At 42.4% G+C, this 21,177-nt stretch overlaps 1 pseudogene across 1 annotated transcript; it reads left to right on the top strand.

The window, feature by feature from the left end:
• Window positions 1–1,900: 1,900 nt before the first annotated feature.
• LOC311138363 (inter-alpha-trypsin inhibitor heavy chain H3-like) lies at window positions 1,901–20,951 on the top strand (annotated as a pseudogene). Its single transcript has 22 exons — window positions 1,901–2,278; window positions 2,969–2,992; window positions 3,410–3,564; window positions 3,675–3,717; window positions 3,833–3,894; window positions 4,038–4,200; window positions 4,303–4,413; window positions 4,551–4,679; window positions 4,777–4,893; window positions 4,974–5,142; window positions 5,372–5,485; window positions 5,642–5,823; window positions 6,040–6,105; window positions 6,445–6,564; window positions 6,706–6,849; window positions 7,135–7,291; window positions 7,446–7,472; window positions 8,126–8,239; window positions 8,479–8,649; window positions 20,323–20,495; window positions 20,628–20,733; window positions 20,819–20,951. The product of its transcript is annotated as an inter-alpha-trypsin inhibitor heavy chain H3-like (transcript).
• The last annotated feature ends 226 nt before the right edge of the window (window positions 20,952–21,177 follow it).

Below are 21,177 nucleotides of genomic sequence, written 5' to 3'. Positions count from 1 at the left end.
AGAAGAGAGGAGGTGCAAGTACTGCTAGAGGCAGCCAGGGAGTTGAATAGAGGAGTGGCAAGCCTAAGCAAGCTTGAGAGTATGTGTCTTGCGGATGGAAGTGAAAATGGAAACATTAGAAGTGGTTCGTGGACTGAGACCAGTTCAGCCACCCAGGACCGCAGGCAAGAAGAGGAAGTTAGAAAACAAAAGGGCAATAGGGGAACTGGAAGATAAACTGAAGGATGGGGAAGAACAGCTGCTGGTAATGCAGAAGGCTATAAAGGAACTGGACGAAGTAAAAGAGAAGAGTGGGAAAAGGGAACCAAAAACGAGAGGTAAATATATAGATTTGTGAGGAAACTGCTCAAATGCAAGTGAAGTAGAAGAGGGGAGAGCGAACGGTGGAGACAATCAAGGAAGGGAAAGAGAGACCAAGTTCCTGTATGGAATGTTTGATGGGGAAATGTGGGATGAGGACAGAGAATTGGATGCCCCTGCATATCGAACCAGGAGTAACATTTCCTCGGGTGAAAATGATGCCACTAAGGGAGACAGCCGGGGTACGACGGTTTACAAGCCCTGGGCCCATAGGGACCTTCATAGGAGATATGACAGCTATAATGAACAGATGTATGGGAGACCAGGAGACGAGAGAGCTCATGAGAACGGCAGTTATGCATGGGAGGATCTCGGCCAGTACATCATTTGATCCAGTAAGGAATGACCTATGGGGAGCTATACATCAGAAGTATCCCACCCAACCAAGACCTCAGCTGATGAAGACACTGAGCTTGGGTGATGATGAGAGTGTGCCTGTATACATGAAACAAGCTAGAGGTTTGTGGAGACAGGCATGGAACACAGAGCCAGATAAAAACGAGATGAAACATCTGTTCCTGGAACAATGTATGAAAGGCTTGCCCGACCAGGTGCGTACGGAGTGCGAAAAAGTGGTGGGAATAACAGCAAAAAATGTGATGGAATTCACAGAGATTGCGCAGCACCACATGGAATGCTGGAGAGAGGGTAAAAGGAAAGAAGAAGATGAGATAAAGCAGCTGCAGAAAAAGGTCCTGAAGAAACAACTACAGGAAGACAAACCAGGAAAACAGATGCCAATGACCAGCACGCCCCAGCAAGCCCAACCAAATCAAAATACAGATGCCACTGGAGCAGTGACTACAGTGGTGCAGGCAATGGCAGGAATGATGGCGCCCCAGCGACAGGCATATGGTGGATTTGTACAAGGTGGACAATACCAACAGCAGTCCACGCCACACCCATACTTCCCGCCCTTCCAGGGGTGTTTCAATTGCGGATTGTTAGGTCACATGGCTAGGAACTGCCAGCAGGCCCGCCACCGCGAGGGAGAGGGTACGCTGGACCCCCTAGAGGGAGGGGCCAGTGGAACACAAGAGGAAGTGGAACATGGAACGGGGGAAGAGGCAACCCACAGCAACAACAGACTGGTCCACACGGGGGAGCCCAAGGACAGGATGTCCCAAACACAAATTTGGTTCCGAACATGGCCTGGCTAGGGCATGAAGAAGGACCAAACTATCAATGAAGATGCCCAGAGGCCCCGACTAACACCGATGCTACAACTTACATTTTTCCACCTGATGTAGAACCAGTAGTAAAGTATCTGATTGGGGGAAGAGAACAGAGTATGTTGATTGACACAGGATGCACATGGTCATCTGTGCAAGCAACATACAAGCTTACGGATAGAACACAGGCTTTCTCGGGGGTCTCAGGGACGATTATGAGAAAGCCGTATACTGTACCTCTGGAGGTGTTTTGGGATGATCACAAAGTTACCCATCAGTTCTTGTACAACCCAGAGTGCTCTGTGGGATTGATGGGGAGAGACCTTTTGGCCAAATTGAATTGTACTATTTACTGCAGCCAAGCAGGAATGCACGTCACCACCATGCCTCATAATGAACTGATGCCTATAATCATGAAGAAATACTCAGAGCCTGTCAGAATGTTGTACATGGAAGAGGCTCAGGACAGGGAGGAAGAAGAGACATATGTTTACTGGCTGAAGCTGGCAGACACGGATCCCGACACACCAAGGGTGTGTAGGGTTTTCCAGCAGTGGAAGGCTTGGCTACAGACACTGAATGCGTACTACCCGCCCGAGGACCCACCCCATGTTACCATGAACTACACCAGAGAGCTAGATGAGATCTATGAGGAAGGATGGGAGACGGAGATGATGGATAGACGTCCAGCAGTGACTAGCAACTACATGTATGTACTCAAGGAAGGAGTGGCAACCAGTTGTATGGTAATGGATGGAGAAGTAGATCTTACGGAAAACTGGTTCACCATGACAAGCGACTCAGTTCCCCATGTGACGTTGATGGTTGGTTTCGGATATGAAGCCCGTTCTCTGGGTCCAGCAGTATGAATGGCAGAAAATCTACACTGGAAGAACACCAGCATACCCCAGGTACAGACCTCACTGATGAATAAAGAACAGGTGTGGAGAGTGAAGCTAAACGTTGACGACACATCAATACCTGAGGTGGTGAGAAGAGCCAGGTTCCATGGTAGGGAAATGACAGACCACCCTGACACTGACAACTTACTCTCACAAATTCCTAGTCACCTATGGCCAACCAGTCCAGAAGATGTGGTTTTGGTCAATGTGCCACCTGTGCAGATTCTGGTACGGACAGATAGCAGGTTGAAGGTTCCTGTTTGGAGGTCTCAATACCCATTGAGTGAGGAGAAGACTAGGGGAATTGAACCAACTCTGAAGGGTTTGCACAGTGGAAAAGTAATCTACTTGACCAATTCAAATTGGAACACGCCTATTCTTCCTGTGAAAAAGGGAGATACTGGGAAGTGGAGAATGGTCCAGGATTTCAGACCAATCAATGAAGTTACTGTTCCCGACGTGAGACCTGTCCCTGTGTACACTGTAAAAAAGGACATTAATAATACTGTGTCTGAATCTTTTTATTTTTTATAGAAAAGAAGTACAGATAATGTGGAGGTAAGGAAATACACAATATTTACATTGTCTTTGTGAGGATAATGATAATCTATCACCATCTTCATCACTAGGAATCCATGCCTTTATGGACTCACCCAGATTGACTTATAGTCTTTTAAATGGAATCACTGAACCATCTGTACTCTTTCACAAGAGTACAGCTGTAATAATTTGTTTTGGAAGTAATCCTGTAGTCAATGCAGCTTACTCCACACTATTCAGCTGTAACTGGAAAATACGTTTTCAGAAAATGTGAGCTTTTTACAGGCACATTAGATAGTCATTACTCACACAAACACATTTCAAAACACTTCTGTTTCTGTTGCTGTTTCTCTCTCTTTTTTCCTATATATCTCTATCCTCTCTCTCTTTCTCTCTCTCTTCCTCTCTCTTTTCCTCTCTCTCTCGCTCTCTCAGGTGGAGGTGTACAGTGTAAAGGTGGACTGTAAGGTGGCGTCTCGTTTCGCTCACACGGTCATAACCTCTAGTGCTCTGAACAAGGCCAACTCCTCTCAGGAAGTGTTCTTCGAGGTGGATCTGCCCAAGACTGCCTTCATCACCAACTTCAGCATGTCAGTCAGCAGTCATGGCATGTGTAGAAGTGTGTGTGTGGGTGTCTGTGTGTGTGTGTGAATGCATATGTGTGTTTGTTTGTTTGAATGACTGTGTTTTTGTATCTCAGGGAGATAGAGGGTCAGATGTACACGGGTGAGGTGAAGTCCCATGTAGCTCAGTTGGTAGAGCATGGTGTTTGCAACGCCAGGGTTGTTGGTGTACCTCACTACTGTAAGTAGCTCTGGATAAGAGCATCTGCTAAATTACTAAAATGTGAAGGAGAAGGAGAAAGCCAAGAAGCAGTATGAGAAAGCTGTTTCCACAGGGCAGATTGCAGGACTGGTCAAGTGAGTGGACCAGGGCAATGAGGAGGGAACAAACATTATGTTTCCGTTACACCAAGCACTTCTATACTCTTTTATAGCAGCCTGTGTTTTGTTTAAAATGTGATTGTTCTCCAACTGTACCTGTGTTTGTCTGTGTACTCTAGGGCATCAGGGACGAAGATGGAGAAGTTTTCAGTGTCTGTGAACATTGCGGCCAATAGTAACGTCACCTTCATTCTGACCTACGAGGAGTTGCTTCAGCGTAAACTGGGCCAGTACGAGATCATGACCCGGGTCAAACCCAAGCAGCTAGTCCAGCACTTTGAGGTCTGTAGATGTTTACACCCTATACCCCAAAACAGCACTTTTCTCATCATCTTGACTCCTCAGTCCTGTGTCTCATCGATCCGGTCCATGTCTCTGTGACAGATTGTGGCAGATATCTATGAACCCCAGGGAATTGCCTTCCTGGACGGCTATGGAACCTTCATCTCCAATGAGCTTCTCCCTCTGGTGGAGAAAACAGTCACTGACAGAAAGGTATAATTCTGTTTTGTTCTATGAAACAAATGCATATGGGGCCTATCATCCCAAATAGATTAATACAATTTTGCTGTGTTGAAGTGTGTTGTTTTGTGTTTCCATTGTATTAAATTGTGTTTTCCTCCCTCACTCAGGCACACATCTCATTCTGCCCAACACTGGACCAGCAGAGAAAGTGCCCGGGTTGTGACGGCACCCTGATTGATGGGAATTTCTTTATCAAATATGACGTGAACCGAGCTGAGACCCTTGGTGACATCCAGGTTAGCTGTGTTGAATATGATACAGGATCAGTATTGGGGTCAATTCCATCAATTCATGGTGTTCAAGTCTTAATGATGTTCAGCATGTCTTTTTCAGATAGTGAATATGTACTTTGTGCACTTCTTTGTTCCTCCGAACTTACCCCGAGTTCCAAAGAATGTAGTGTTCGTCATTGACAGGAGTGGGTCAATGTATGGAAACAAAATGCAGCAGGTAAGAGAGGAGAGAAATAGTGTGTGTGTGTGTGAGAGAGAGATGTTCAGATTGACCTGAGAGCCTTTGATCTCTCATAGACAAGGGAAGCTATGCTGACTATCCTGAATGACCTGCATGAGAACGACTACTTTGAAATTGTCACATCTGACCACCGAATCTCAACATGGAAGGGATATTTGACCAAGGCCACCACGGAAAATGTGGCTGAAGCCAAAGTATTTGTCGAACAAGTACATCACAGCGGAAGTGAGTCATATGTGTTTAATGGGAATGTGGTGACACATAAAGGAGAAATCATTAATGAGGTTTGTGTCGCTAGGAGTATAGTAGTGAAACTATGGCAGTACAACACTTGGGCAAGCAGCATGCTAAAGCTGAGTGAGGTGCATTTATGAGGGAACTTACGAAATTATATCTATCTAATATTTATTTTTGTAAACACCTGGATTTATTTTGTGTCCTGTTCTCCTTTTAGTGACAGATATAAATGGTGCTCTGATGAACGCTGTGGACATAATGATGAAAGACGTACAAGACAAGAAGCGTGTGTCTATGATTATCTTACTGACAGATGGAATGCCCAACTCAGGTGCATTCAGGTTTCCTTCCTTTTGATCTCACTTATTTGGTTGGGCTGCCATTTTAACATTGAAGTAGCCAGCTGATGTATTGCTTTATATTAGATCAAGCCAGTAAGGTCATGGTACATGTGTTTACTGGTCCAGCCATGTGTGGTTGTGTACAGGAGTGTCTTCTACGCCACAGATTCAGGAGAATGTCCGTCAAGCTATGGGTGGGAACGTGTCTCTGTTCTGTCTGGGCTTTGGGAATGACGTGGACTACTCCTTTCTGGATGTGATGTCTAGACAGAACCAGGGACTGGCCCGGAGGATCTACGAGGGCTCTGACGCCACTATCCAGCTTTAGGTGTGGACCAGGGCTGTGTCCCAAATCTCACAATAGTCACTTTTCAGTGTTTTTCTGGTTTTACCATATCATTGATAGGGAGCGTCACAGGATGGGTTAAACTATGTAGGTCCTTGGTAGGTCGTACATTGATCCTGCATATTGGCATTAGTGATAATGCACTGTAGAAAATAACATAAGATAAATTATTAGGTAATGTGTGTCTTTATGTCCCAGGGTTTCTATGAGGAAGTGGCCAGCCCCCTCCTCTCCGAGGTGGACCTGCGTTACCCTGACAACTTGGTGAACTCTAATCTCCCGAGTGGCACAGTGGTCTAAGGCACTGCATCGCAGTGCTAGCTGTGCCACTAGAGATCCTGGTTCGAATCCAGGCTCTGTCGTAGCCGGCCGTGACCGGGAGACCCACGGGGCGGCGCACAATTGGCCCAGCGTCGTCCAGGGTAGGGGAGGGAATGGCCGGCAGGGATGTTGGTAGAGCATGGTGTTTGCAACGCCAGGGTTGTGGGTTCGATTCCCGCGGGGGGCCAGTATGAAAAATAAATACAAATATGTATGTACTCACTAACTGTAAGTCGCTCTGGATAAGAGCGTCTGCTAAATGACTAAAAATGTTTTAAAAAATTAAACTCTCTGACCACCAGCCACTACAAGCAGCTGTTCAACGGCTCAGAGATTGTGGTAGCTGGCCGGCTCACTGATAATAGCTTGGATAACTTCCTGGTGGAGGTGTTTGCGCAGCGGGTGAGGAACAGACAGGCACAACCCTGATACTGATCTTAGAAAGACTGTCTTTGCACCTGAAGGGCATTGTGCACTCATTATGTTCAGTATTGCACAATGCTTAACCCAACTCTCTTTCTCACTCCCTCACTCTCTTTTTAGTTTGAGGAGGACTTTATTGTCAAAGGCCAGGCTAGTGCCCAGGAGTGGGACATACTGTACCCTGAGCAGGAGTACATCTTTGGGGATTTCACTGCGCGTCTTTCGGCCTACCTCACCATCCAACAACTGTTGAGCAAGAGGTCAGTGTGATCAGTTAACTGCTATTACTGATGTCTGGTGAACACTCCAGAATAAAATGGTGGCTTAGAATAATCAAAATGCCTAACACACACTGGTGGTTGAGATCTTAGAGTTGGGATCTAATGAATGGAGCTGGTTATATTAAAGTAACTACATTTGTAAATATTCCATTATTTTCTGCCCCGCGGTGTAAGTTAAACCAAACCTAACCCAAGTTAAACCAAACCTAACCTCTAACCCAAACCTAATGCAATAACACCATTCATCCTATGGTTTTCTGTAAGAGAGACTGGCACCGCGGAGGAGAAGGGGAATGCCACTGACCAGGCGTTGGAGATGTCCCTGCAGTACAGCTTCGTCACCCCTCTTACCTCCATGGTGGTCACCAAGCCTGAGATTGACAAGGGGGAAGAGGACCTCCTCATCGCCGACAAGCTGACCGAGGGTATGAAACCCAGTGGTATGGCAGGGGAGAGGGGGAGACAACCAGTACATCTGGCATGTCTTATCTGACATGTTTATCTCAGTGGTTATAAAAATCATTTTATGGATTGTCAAAGGTGTGTGTCTGACTGCTTTCTCCTGCTGCTGTTTGACAGATGAAAGGCAGAAAGCCCAGAGATTGGGTAAGAACCTGCCATGAATGGACAGGACTGGATCCTTCATCTGAATGGCTTTATATGTCATTATACTGGATCACCTGAATTTATGACATGGAAAGCTGACACCAAATTATTTGTGGTTAGAAACTGACAGTATTGGATGGTAATATACACCATGTTATGTTCAGAGGAAATCTGTTAAATACATTTGACCACTTTGAACGTGAACTTTATTTGCCATCTGACATCTTTGGTGTGATTTTCAGGTCCTTCTGTACCCCACATGCAGAGCACACCCACATACTTTTGTGAGTCCCCCTTCATTCAGAGTGACCCTCGTGTCAGACATGGGTTACTTCGGGATTGTCTGGGACTGTCTCAAAAATGGGTTGCTTTCACAGGCTACAATCTGTGCTTCTTTTAGCACACAAAAAACAAAAACAAAAAAACAAAAAGTCAACATACAATTTAAAACAAATGGATATATAGTTAACTGCCAAAATAAAGGAAAAAACCAACAGTGTCTTAAAGACCAACTGAACCATATTTAGTATTTGCGATGTCCACAATGCTGTCATGCCACATTAGGACTACAGAGAGTGATCCAAAGTCTGAATGGGCTTAGCCTCAACCAAATCAAATGTTATAACTGGAACAATCTGTTTTTAACCCTGCAGTGGATGGAGACCCTCATTTCATGATTGAGTTGCCAGAGCGGGAGGATGCACTGTACTTTAACATAGACGACAGGCCTGGTACCATCTTCAACCTAGTGAGAGACCAGCTGGCAGGTAAATATGAACCACTCAATGACTACAGAAATTACACTTTATTCAAGTACACAGTTATAGCTGTAGAAATGATGCATTATTTGAAATTAACCAACCTTTGACAGTAATGCGTCTTTGAATGTTATAAGGCATGAAACCAAACCATGACACTTGTTTCATAAAATAGATAACAAATATCAAAACTACACTATGAACCATTCAAACATAACACTAACAGCTTGCCTCATTCTGCCTTGCAGGTATTTTGGTCAACGGTTAGACCATTGGGGATAAGAAGGTGACCCCTTTGGCATTGTTCACCAGGGGCTGGGGTTGAGACTGGAGGTGACCACTCATGACATCACTGTGTCCCAGGATGGCAAGCAGGCCAAACTCCTCTGGTCTGACACGGCCTCTCTCAAGGGAGCCAAGTAAGTCCCTCTTACCTGGGTCGTTCCACGAAGAGTGCCTTTTGCGTCCCTTTGATATTTTAAGTAGACATTGTGCACCAATATTTAATTTTAAAAGCCTGTTATATTAAATGAAGTGGCCTTTAATATAGACCACATGGAGAATTCAATAAAGCTGTTTTTAATATGAATAAAGACTTGCTAAAGTGGTGAAATTCTGCATTATGACATGTCCCTCCGTGCCCCCACTACTTCTAGGGAAGATTTTAACCCACGTAACCCCAACATTTCTCCAGGTTTTCACCATCATTGTAAAGCCCTAGTTATGTTGTTGCTTTGACAAAGTCAGGGCAGGTATACAGTGAGGGAAAAAAAGTATTTGATCCCCTGCTGATTTTGTACGTTTGCCCACTGACAAAGAAATGATCAGTCTATAATTTTAATGGTAGGTTTATTTGAACAGTGAGAGACAGAATAACAACAAAACAATCCAGAAAAACGCATGTCAAAAATGTTATAAATTGATTTGCATTTTAATGAGGGAAATAAGTATTTGACCCCCTCTCAATCAGAAAGATTTCTGACTCCCAGGTGTCTTTTATAGAGGTAACGAGCTGAGATTAGGAGCACACTCTTTTAATCTCAGCTTGTTACCTGTATAAAAGACACCTGTCCACAGAAGCAATCAATCAATCAGATTCCAAACTCTCCACCATGGCCAAGACCAAAGAGCTCTCCAAGGATGTCAGGGACAAGATTGTAGACCTACACAAGGCTGGAATGGGCTACAAGACCATCGCCAAGCAGCTTGATGAGAAGGTGACAACAGTTGGTGCGATTATTCGCAAATTGAAGAAACACAAAATAACCTTCAATCTCCCTCGGCCTGGGGCTCCATGCAAGATCTCACCTCGTGGAGTTGCAATGATCATGAGAACGGTGAGGAATCAGCCCAGAACTACACGGGAGGATCTTGTCAATGATCTCAATGCAGGTGGGACCATAGTCACCAAGAAAACAATTGGTAACACACTACGCCGTGAAAGACTGAAATCATGCAGCGCCCGCAAGGTACCCCTGCTCAAGAAAGCACATATACAGGCCCGTCTAAAGTTTGCCAATGAACATCTGAATGATTCAGAGGAGAACTGGGTGAAAGTGTTGTGGTCAGATGAGAACAAAATCGAGCTCTTTGGCATCAACTCAACTCGCCGTGTTTGGAGGAGGAGGAATGCTGCCTATGACCCCAAGAACACCATCTCCACCGTCAATCATGGAGGTGGAAACATTATGCTTTGGGGGTGTTTTTCTGCTAAGGGGACAGGACAACTTCACCGCATCAAAGGGACGATGGACGGGGCCATGTACCGTCAAATCTTGGGTGAGAACCTCCTTCCCTCAGCCAGGGCATTGAAAATGGGTTGTGGATGGGTATTCCAGCATGACAATGACCCAAAACACATGGCCAAGGCAACAAAGGAGTGGCTCAAGAAGAAGCACATTAAGGTCCTGGAGTGTCCTAGCCAGTCTCCAGACCTTAATCCCATAGAAAATCTGTGGAGGGAGCTGAAGGTTAGAGTTGCCAAACGTCAGCCTCGAAACCATAATGACTTGGAGAATTTCTGCAAAGAGGAGTGGGACAAAATCCCTCCTGAGATGTGTGCAAACCTGGTGGCCAACTACAAGAAACGTTTGACCTCTGTGATTGCCAACAAGGGTTTTTCCACCAAGTACTAAGTCATGTTTTGCAGAGGGGTCAAATACTTATTTCCCTCATTAAAATGCAAATCAATTTATAACATTTTTGACATGCGTTTTTCTGGATTTTGTTGTTGTTATTCTGTCTCCCACTGTTCAAATAAACCTACCATTAAAATTATAGACTGATCATGTCTTTGTCAGTGGGCAAACGTACAAAATTAGCAGGGGATCAAATACTTTTTCCCATCACTGTACAAGATGGCGTATTGAATACACAGCGGTAAAAATCACCTCAAGATAAAAACATAATATTTAATATCAGTAAGTTATACTAAATATTAACATTTCATATATTCGAGGGTAATAACATTCAATCTGGATAATAACACAAAACTAATTATAAGGCTAGAGAAATGTATCGACAAATATTACAACAACACGCAACACCCAAACATGACGGAAGATAAACAAGGAGAATCAATCTCCAAGAGAAAACGCGACTCCTCGACTGATGCAGATTATTTATGCTTTTCACCACTGGGACTGGTAAGTGTGGAAAGCGACTTGTTGAAGTCGATAAATGACAAACTGGGCATACTAGAGTTGGTCAGTAATGATGTAAAAGAGTTGAAGGCGAGTCTTGAAATGAGTGACGGAAAAGCTGCGATAATGGAGAGCGATACAAAAAAACTAAAAGGGACAGTCACTAGGATGGAAACGGACGTTAAGGAACTTAAAAAGGAGAACAACTTTCTGAGAGAAGCCTTACTAGACATACAAACTAGATCGATGAGAGAAAATCTAGTACTTACGGGTATCCAGGAAAAAGAGGGAGAGATTACAGAAAAAAATTGTGAAGGACTTCTTTCTTACAGTGCTTCAAATTCCACTTGAGGCTGTCGACAAAATCCAACTCGAACGTGTACACCATTTCGGACAAAGAGGACAGAGATATGAGCATCCAATCGTTGCCAAATTTGCGTTTTTTAAGGATAAAGTAATGGTTAAAAGCCTAGGTAAAATACTTGCTGGCATGAAAATAGGCATGCATGATCAGTTCCCGAGGGAGATTGCAGAACGGCGCAAAGTTCTGTACTCTTCTGTGAAGAGACAGAAACATTAGATAATTTGTTTTGGTTCTGTCCATTTGTGGCTTGAGGATTGCAATATTTACCTGGAGCTAACCTTGCAGATTACATTACTGGGTGATCTGAAAAGTCATAGTCAATCGATCAATAATATAATAATACTTTTAGCAAAAATGTTTATTTTTAATTCACAATCTGTAGAAGCAATGAGATAGAAAGGTTCAGAACTTTTGTAAAACATCACAGTACAGTTGAAATATATATGGCAAATAGAAATCCTATATGGATGGTGTTAAGAGATAGATGGGAGGTATTGAATGGAGTTGAAGGATGGGTCTAATAACAACTAACAACAAATATTAACAACAAGATAACTAATAATGTAAGCATGCTGTGTCCATAATAAGTATATAGGTTGTATGTTGGGAGCTTTTGGGAAAGAGCACAGTTAGAAAGATATGGCATATAGAAGCAAACCGGATGGACATCATGAAAATGATCGGAGAGGTTGAGAGTAGAAGAAGTTCAGGAGCAAAAACAAATAAAATAGAATTATTGTAAAATTGACTGTGTCCATAAAATGTAGATAGTAAGTATACGCTGGAAGTAGTGGCCTAAGCATTGTTGTTCACTAATTTATCCCAAGTAGGGAAAGGATGGCGGGGTTGAAAAGTAATAAAGGGGAGTATATACACTGCTCAAAAAAATAAAGGGAACACTAAAATAACACATCCTAGATCTGAATGAATGAAATAATCTCATTAAATACTTTTTTCTTTACAAAGTTGAATGTGCTGACAACAAAATCACACAAAAATTATCAATGGAAATCAAATGTATCAACCCATGGAGGTCTGGATTTGGAGTCACCCTCAAAATTAAAGTGGAAAACCACACTACAGGCTGATCCAACTTTGATGTAATGTCCTTAAAACAAGTCAAAATGAGGCGCAGTAGTGTGTGTGGCCTCCACGTGCCTGTATGACCTCCCTACAATGCCTGGGCATGCTCCTGATGAGGTGGCGGATGGTTTCCTGAGGGATATCCTCCCAGACCTGGACTAAAGCATCCGCCAACTCCTGGACAGTCTGTGGTGCAACGTGGCGTTGGTGGATGGAGCGAGACATGATGTCCCAGATGTGCTCAATTGGATTCAGGTCTGGGGAACGGGCAGGCCAGTCCATAGCATCAATGCCTTCCTCTTGCAGGAACTGCTGACACACTCCAGCCACTTGAGGTCTAGCATTGTCTTGCATTAGGAGGAACCCAGGGCCAACCGCACCAGCATATGGTCTCACAAGGGGTCTGAGGATCATCTCGGTACCTAATGGCAGTCAGGCTACCTCTGGCGAGCACATGGAGGGCTGTGCGTCCCCCCAAAGAAATGCCACCCCACACCATGACTGACCCACCGCCAAACCGGTCATGCTGGAGGATGTTGCAGGCAGCAGAACGTTCTCCACGGCGTCTCCAGACTCTGTCACGTCTGTCACGTGCTCAGTGTGAACCTGCTTTCATCTGTGAAGAGCACAGGGCACCAGTGGCGAATTTGCCAATCTTGGTGTTCTCTGGCAAATGCCAAACGTCCTGCACGGTGTTGGGCTGTAAGCACAACCCCCACCTGTGGACGTCAGGCCCTCATACCACCCTCATGGAGTCTGTTTCTGACCGTTTGAGCAGACACATGCACATTTGTGGCCTGCTGGAGGTCATTTTGCAGGGCTCTGGCAGTGCTCCTCCTGCTCCTCCTTGCACAAAGGCGGAGGTAGCAGTCCTGCTGCTGGGTTGTTGCCCTCCTACGGCCTCCTCCACGTCTCCTGATGTACTGGCCTGTCTACTGGTAGCGCCTCCATGCTCTGGACACTACGCTGACAAACACAGCAAACTTTCTTGCCACAGCTTGCATTGATGTGCCATCCTGGATGAGCTGCACTACCTGAGCCACTTGTGTGGGTTGTAGACTCCGTCTCATGCTACCACTAGAGTGAAAGCACCGCCAGCATTCAAAAGTGACCAAAACATTGGCCAGGAAGCATAGGAACTGAGAAGTGGTCTGTGGTTACCACCTGCAAAACCAGTCCTTTATTGGGGGTGTCTTGCTAATTGCCTATAATTTCCACCTGTTGTCTATTCCATTTGCACAATAGCATGTGAAATGTATTATCAATCAGTGTTGCTTCCTAAGTGGACAGTTTGATTTCACAGAAGTGTGATTGACTTGGAGTTACATTGTGTTGTTTAAGTGTTCCCTTAATTTTTTTGAGCAGTGTATATAAAAAAACATGGGGGATTGGAAGTGATGCAGACAATAACATTGATGGAAGTTACAATCTATCTGCAATATTAAGCTGATCTACCCAAAAAAAAAAAAAAAATAGTTCTGTACCCAGTCTTCAAGGAAAATAGATCAAAAGGGAAGCGTGTTGCTCTTGTTGTCGATAAACTGTATATTGACAACCAAATGTTCCGTGACACAAAGACCACTCCATGGCTATTCTGAAAGTTCTAATAGAGGAGTCGGATAATGGAACACCCAATACTAGCCATGGTAGGGATTGTAATAATAATGCACATTTATAGTAGGTATAGTATTTTATAAAGGGAAAAGACGGTATTAAAAGAAAAGATAACAAGCAAAAGAATACATCTTCAAATACAACTAAATTAGAACACAAGTACTCAATCAACATAGTGGAAATAAAAACATAGCAAACAGAAGACATAGAAGGCACAGTATGTGGGTATATGTGGATGAATTGTGATGGAAGGTGTGGTGTGCATTTTTGTGTTTGAATAAGTGTGGCTTTAAGTGATTGAGAAAGGAAATGGTTGCATATCCCAGAACCAACTTGTGCCTGTGAGCAGGGGTTGTGAGAGAGAGCTTTCAATTTTGTGCAGATGAGGGATATACGTTTTAAAATATAGTATACATCTAATATTTATTTATTTATTGTCCTATCATGATGGAACAATCCCCAACCCTATATCCTAGACACCCACCTGAGCGACCCATACACCAAAGTGAAGTCCCCATCTGTTTTATGGACCTGCTGTGAGTTGACTATATGCAGCCAAAACAGAAAAATAAATGCGGTCAGAGACCTACTTGAGCAGCACCGCCCCCTCAAGATTCTGAGCCTGCCTGGCAAGGTTAGTCCTACAAAGCCAGAGCCCCCTGATGGGAGAGCATAATATACAAGGAAATTCTCAAAGCTGCTAATGAGAACCTTGACGACCTTGTACCTAGCCGGTGGGGATTCCGGTGGGGTACCCCCACCCAGGTAGTGGCAGTGCTGGCAACACTGGCTGCAGTAACCCATGGGGAGGGGGTCACACTCGGACAATCAGAGAGGGGGGCTTATCATTGTGGCCCAGGTGGCACAAAATAATCAAAGGTCTGACTGCACGGAGATGCTTGGGAAAAATGGTTACAACGGGGGACCAGAGTGTTTGTGTCTCAGGTGAAGAGGGTGGATCTGATCTCCATCACCTAGGACTTGACATAGATTAAATAGATTAATCAAATCTCACATTGTTGTCAATTTTTGCTCAATCTTGCATGCTTTCTCAAACAGCTGTAACTGTATATGCATTCGTATATGCATTCATAAATCAGGTCCTTTCTTGAGTTGGGCTCTGGGATGTAACAACCGTTGAGCATCTGATTTTATGGTTGATTGTGGAGGAAAGGGGTTGAGTGTGTTAGAGTATGTGCGTGTGTGTTTATCCCACATCTGTTGCAAGGGGGGTAAGGATGTTAGGGAGAATATAGGATGAACCACTAATTGTTTGCTAAAATAATAATTACTTGTCAAAAATGTAATGTAATACAATGGCAATCCGGGTTATAGGTTAAAATCCTATGCATGAACTGCCGACATTATTGCGCATATTAATTGATAATGCTGGAAAATAAGATATGCAAGATATTTGAATAGATATATATTTTTAAATAGCTATATATATATATATATTGAGGTGAGAGCATTGAAAATGCTTTTGGCGGCAGACCTGCTTCTGTTTTGTGGGTGGCACTGTGTGCTGTTTTCGATGGATGGGTCCTGGCCTCTTGGGGCCCTAGGGATCTGGAGGGACGGGGGTGGTATGCCGATCACTGGGATGACGGCCCAATTTGGGATGGGGAGGGGCTTTAGCGGGGGAATTAGTGGAGAACAATTGGAGGGTTACTTAGTAGCAATGCAAATATCATGGTACAGCTATATGGACATTCAATCACTATGGTATTTTCTATGGGTAAATTTACAAACATATACAGTATAATGATAAATAGTTTTGAAACTTGTATCTCATTATGGTATATGGTGAAATAAGTATAGCCAGTTATAATTGTAATGGCTTAGCAGATAATAACAAATGAAGAACAATATTTACATGGCTCAAAGAGAAGGTATATAATATCTATTGTTTACAGGAAACTCATTCAACAATTCTAGATGAAGTTGCGTGGAAAAAGGAATGGGGGGGCGAAATATACTTCTCCCATTGGAGAAGAAGTATTACTTTTATACTATTCCAGGTATTCCTTAAAGAGGTAGGGTTTCAAGTGTCTCCGGAAGGTGGTCAGTGACTCCGCTGTCCTGGCATCGTGGGGGAGCTTGTTCCACCATTGGGGTGCCAAAGCAGCGAATAGCTTTGACTGGGCTGAGCGGGAACTGTGCTTCCGTAGAGGTAGGGGGGCTAGCAGGCCAGAGGTGGATGAACGTAGTGCCCTCGTTTGGGTGTAGGGTCTGATCAGAGCCTGAAGGTAAGGAGGTGCCGTTCCCCTCACAGCTCCGTAGGCAAGCACCATGGTCTTGTAGTAGATGCGAGCCTCAACTGGAAGCCAGTGGAGTGTGCAGAGGAGCGGGGTGATATATGGAGGCTTAAATAGCCTGATCTAGTAAGATATACATGGCGGAGACTCAATCAAGCTAGTCGTCTTGACTTCTTTCTTATGTAATTCTCGTTGGCACCAAAAGTTAAAAAAGTGTTGATGGGGACAGAATGTGGTCGGACCATCATATAATTGGCATACACATTACTCTTACTGAATTTCCACGTGGGCGAGGATATTGGAAATTGAATCAAAGCCTATTGGCTGATAACTTGTTTTTAACTAGGACAGAGGAATTCATTACTGATTTTTTTCCGACATAACATAGGTACAGCAAATCCCCTTATTGTATGGGACACCTTTAAATGTGCCTTTAGAGGCCATGCAATTCAGTACTTATCTCGAAAACAAAAGCAATTTAGGTCAAAAGAGTCCATACTAACAAAGGAAATAGAAGGTCTAACAGAACAGATAGATAGCAATAAAAACTGTAACATAGAGGCTCAGAATAAATTAGAGGAAAAACATAAAGAAATGGAGAAACTTATTCAAGAAAGATCAAGTGTAATATATTATAAAAATAAAGCAAACTGGATGGAATATGGGGGAAAATGTACCAAATTCTTTTTTAATCTTCAGCATAGGAATGCTACCAAAAAGATTTACTGAAACTGGTTACAAATGACGGAGTCACCCATGATTCACCAAATTATATTTTGAAGGAGGAAACAAAGTACTTTAAGCATATGTTTTCGTTTCAGTCGCTTCCATCTCCTCTAACTGAAGCTAATTGTAGAGATTTTTTTCTATTGATAATGTAAAATTAACAGCCATACAGAAAGACTAATGTGAAGGTGAAATTACAGAGGAGGAACTTCTGAATGCAATTAAAGACTTTAAGTCCGGGAAAACTCCAGGGTTGGATGGCATACCAGTCGAGGTATACCAAACCTTTTTTGATATACTCAGAGGACCGTTATTAGCATGTTTTAACCACCAGATTATCAGACACTCAAGAAGAAGGTCTGATTTCATTATTACTGAAACAGGATGCATTTGGAAAATACAAAGATCCAGTCCATTAAAAAAATTGGAGGCCCCTTACACTTCAGTATGTATAGCACATAGAATTAAAAACGTATTGTCGGACATTATTCATTCTAATCAGACAGGTTTTTTACATGGAAGATACATTGGAGATAATATAAGGCAAGTACTGGAAACAATAGAACACTATGAAAAATCTGGGAAACCAGGCCTGCTATTCATAGCAGACTTCGAAAAGGCATTTGATAAAGTACGACTGGGGTTTATATATAAATGCCTGGAGCATTTCAATTTTGGAGAATCTCTTATAAAAGGGGTTAAAATCATGTATAGTAACCCTAGGTGTAAAATAGTAAATAATGGCTATTTCTCAGAAAGTTTTTAACTGTCAAGAGGAGTGAAACAAGGTTGTCCACTATTGGCATATCTATTTATTATGGCCATCGAGATGTTAGCTATTAAAATCAGATCCAACAATAATATCAAAGGATTAGAAATCCAGGGCTTAAAAACAAAGGTTTCATTGTACACTGATGATTCATGTTTTCTTTTAAATCCACAACTTGAATCCCTCCACAGCCTCATAGAGGATCTAGATACATTTTCTAACCTCTCTGGATTACAACCAAATTATGATAAATGTACTATATTACGTATTGGATCACTAAAAAATAAAAAATGTACATTATCATGTAGTTTACCAATAAAATGGTCTGATGGTGATGTGGATATACTCGGAATACATATCCCAAATGAAATAAATGATCTCACTCCAATACATTTTAATAGAAAGTTAGCAAAAATAGATAAGATCTTGCTACCATGGAAAGGTAAATACCTGTCAATTTGTGGAAAAATCACCTTGATTAACTCTTTAGTATTACCCCGGTTTACCTATTTGCTTATGGTCTTGCCTACGCCTAGCGAACAGTTTTTTAAATTATATCAGAAAAAAATATTCAATTTTATTTGAAACGGCAAGCCAGACAAATTTAAACGGGCCTATTTATATAATGAATATGAATTCGGAGGACAGAAATTATTAAATATTAAAGCTCCAGGAATGGCTAAAGAATTGCAATATTTACCTGGAGCTAACCCTGCAGATAGCATTACTGGGTGATCTGAAAAGTCATAGTCAATCGATCAATAATATAATAATACTTTTAGCAAAAATGTTTATTTTCAATTTACAATCTGTAGAAACAATGAGAGTAGAAAGGTTCAGAACTTTTGTAAAACACCACAATATATGGCAAATAGAAATCCAATATGGATGGTGTTAAGAGATAGATGGGTGGTGTTGAATGGATTTGAAGGATGGGACTAATAACAACTAACAACAACTAATATTAACAAGATAACTAATAATGTAAGCATACTGTGTCCATAATAAGTATATAGGTTATAGGTTGAGAGCTTTTGTGAAAGAGCACAGTTAGAAAGATATGGCATATAGAAGCAAACCGGATGGACATCATGAAAATGATCAGAGAGGTTGAGGGTAGAGGAAGTTCAGGAGTAAAAACAAACAAAATATAATTATTGTAAAATTGACTGTGTCCATAAAATGTATATAGTATGTATAAGCTGGAAGTAGAGGCCTAAGCATTGTTGTTCACTAGTTTACTCCAATTAGGGAAGGGGTGGTGGGGTTGGAAAGTAATAAAGGAAAATATGTTTAAAAAAAGGAAATGTATATGTATGTATATATTTATGTATGTATGTATGTATGTATGTATATATATATATATGTATAGGTGTCTTTTATACAGGTAACGAGTTCAAACAGGTGCACTTAATACAGGCAATGAGTGGAGAACAGGAGGGCTTCTTAAAGAAAAACTAACAGGTCTGTGAGAGCCGGAATTCTTACTGGTTGGTAGGTGATCAAAGACTTATGTCATGCAATAAAATGCAAATTAATTACTTAAAAATCATACAATGTGAATTTCTGGATTTTTGTTTTAGATTCCGTCTCTCACAGTTGAAGTGTACCTATGATAAAAATGACAGACCTCTACATGCTTTGTAAGTAGGAAAACCTGCAAAATCGGCAGTGTATGAAATACTTGTTCTCCCCACTGTATATGCGAGGGGGAAAAAAACATATGGGGAATTGGAAGTGATACAGACAATTACGTTGATGGAAGTTACAATCTATCTGCAATATTAAAGCTGATCTACCCCCTAAGAGAGAAAAAAAGAAAAGAAAAAAAGTCATTTCTGAAGATGATTATTTATTTAATGTGATTAGTGATTCATTTACATTTGTCCCTCATTTTAAGGTCAACCCTGTTATGTGAACTGAACTCTCGTTTTAATATGGTGAAACTATTCCTTTTTAAATATTTTTTTAAAAGTAAATATTGAACATCTAATAGTCAAATCATAGTGTAAAGGCAGGTGATCTGGTTCTACTCTTTCTGGCCATTTTCTGGTGTTTTGTGGTTGAAAAATGAGCGGGTCAAGCATAACACGTCAACCCTGCTACCCATAGATAGACAGGCTAGAAATGTTTTAACAATAAAATAAAACAATTGTGAAGCTTGCATTCAATTGCCACTCCCTGTTGCACGCAACAAGCTTCAATTCCCCGTCACAAGTTGATTTATGGCTGATTTAAGATGAATTCGTCAACCCTGTTGCAGTCAACCCTGTTACTTTATTTGGCATAAACTATAGTGATTTTGTATTTAACATCTTGACATGGGAAAACGTCTTTTTTTATGAAGTTGAACATGTGTTCTTTATGGCAGAATGTAAAAATTAGGTGACATCTGAAGTTTTCTTTGGCACCGAATTGGTGGAAAGGCACCGAATTGGTGGAACGACCCACCTATTCCCATTCTGGCTTCCATGTAACTTTATATACTGTATATAGAGAGACCAGAGTTTCTGGCTTTAATGCAACCTCCCTTGGTACCCCTACTACCACAGAAGGTTGAAAGGGAATCTGATGTTTCATCCTATCTCCCTGTCCTCCTGGTTAAACCACCTCTATTTCTCTCTCCCCTCCTACAGTTTGGACCTGCAGGTGACCAAAGACCGCAGCTTGACTGTCACCCTCAGGGACTCGGTCCGGTTTGTGGTCATCCTACACAAGGTGTGGAAACAGCACCCCTACCACCAGGAATATCTGGGCTTCTATACCCTGGACAGCCACCTCTTCTCCCGCAGCATCCACAGCCTGCTAGGTATCGCCAGGGGGCGCCACAGGATAACCTGTCATTGGCAGGGCCAGCTGGCTGGAGTTTTACTCTGCAATATATTTGGAAAAATGTCTCTATATCTGATCAATAAAAATGTATTGTATTGTCCCCATACAGGTCAGTTTTACCATGGGGTGCAGTTTGAGGTGAGAGACATGCGCCCAGGGGAGGAGCCAGAGAAACCAGATGCCACCATGCTAGTGAAGGGACAGGAGCTTACAGTGACAAGTTAGATGTCTTCACACACACACACACACACACACACTCTTCTCTCATCATTGTCTCTCCTCCTTGCTTTTTTTCCACAGGGGCTGGCAGAGGGACTTCTGCTGGGATGTGAAGAATGGAGAGAACGTCCCCTGCTGGTTCATCCATAGCAACGGCCTCATCGATGGAAACCACACCGACTACGTCATGTCTGGACTCTTCAAGACCGTCTGAGCCTGGTACACTAGCAGTCAACCTCCTCAATCAGAACATACAATACATCAGTCACATGTTTCACATGAATTCAACACACTGTATGTGCTATAGACATACCATCATGACATGAGAATAATTAAAAGATAATGTAAGATAAAATCAGACTGAAGTACATTTGATTAAAAGATAAGTGGCGGGAAAGAGAACTGCTGTCCAATACATTCAATGTTTTCATAATGACATG

Source organism: Coregonus lavaretus (assembly GCF_964263955.1).
Source record: "Coregonus lavaretus genome assembly, chromosome: 12".
Classification (NCBI taxonomy): Eukaryota; Metazoa; Chordata; class Actinopteri; order Salmoniformes; family Salmonidae; genus Coregonus; species Coregonus lavaretus.
This window is presented reverse-complemented; position numbering and strand designations above follow the sequence as displayed.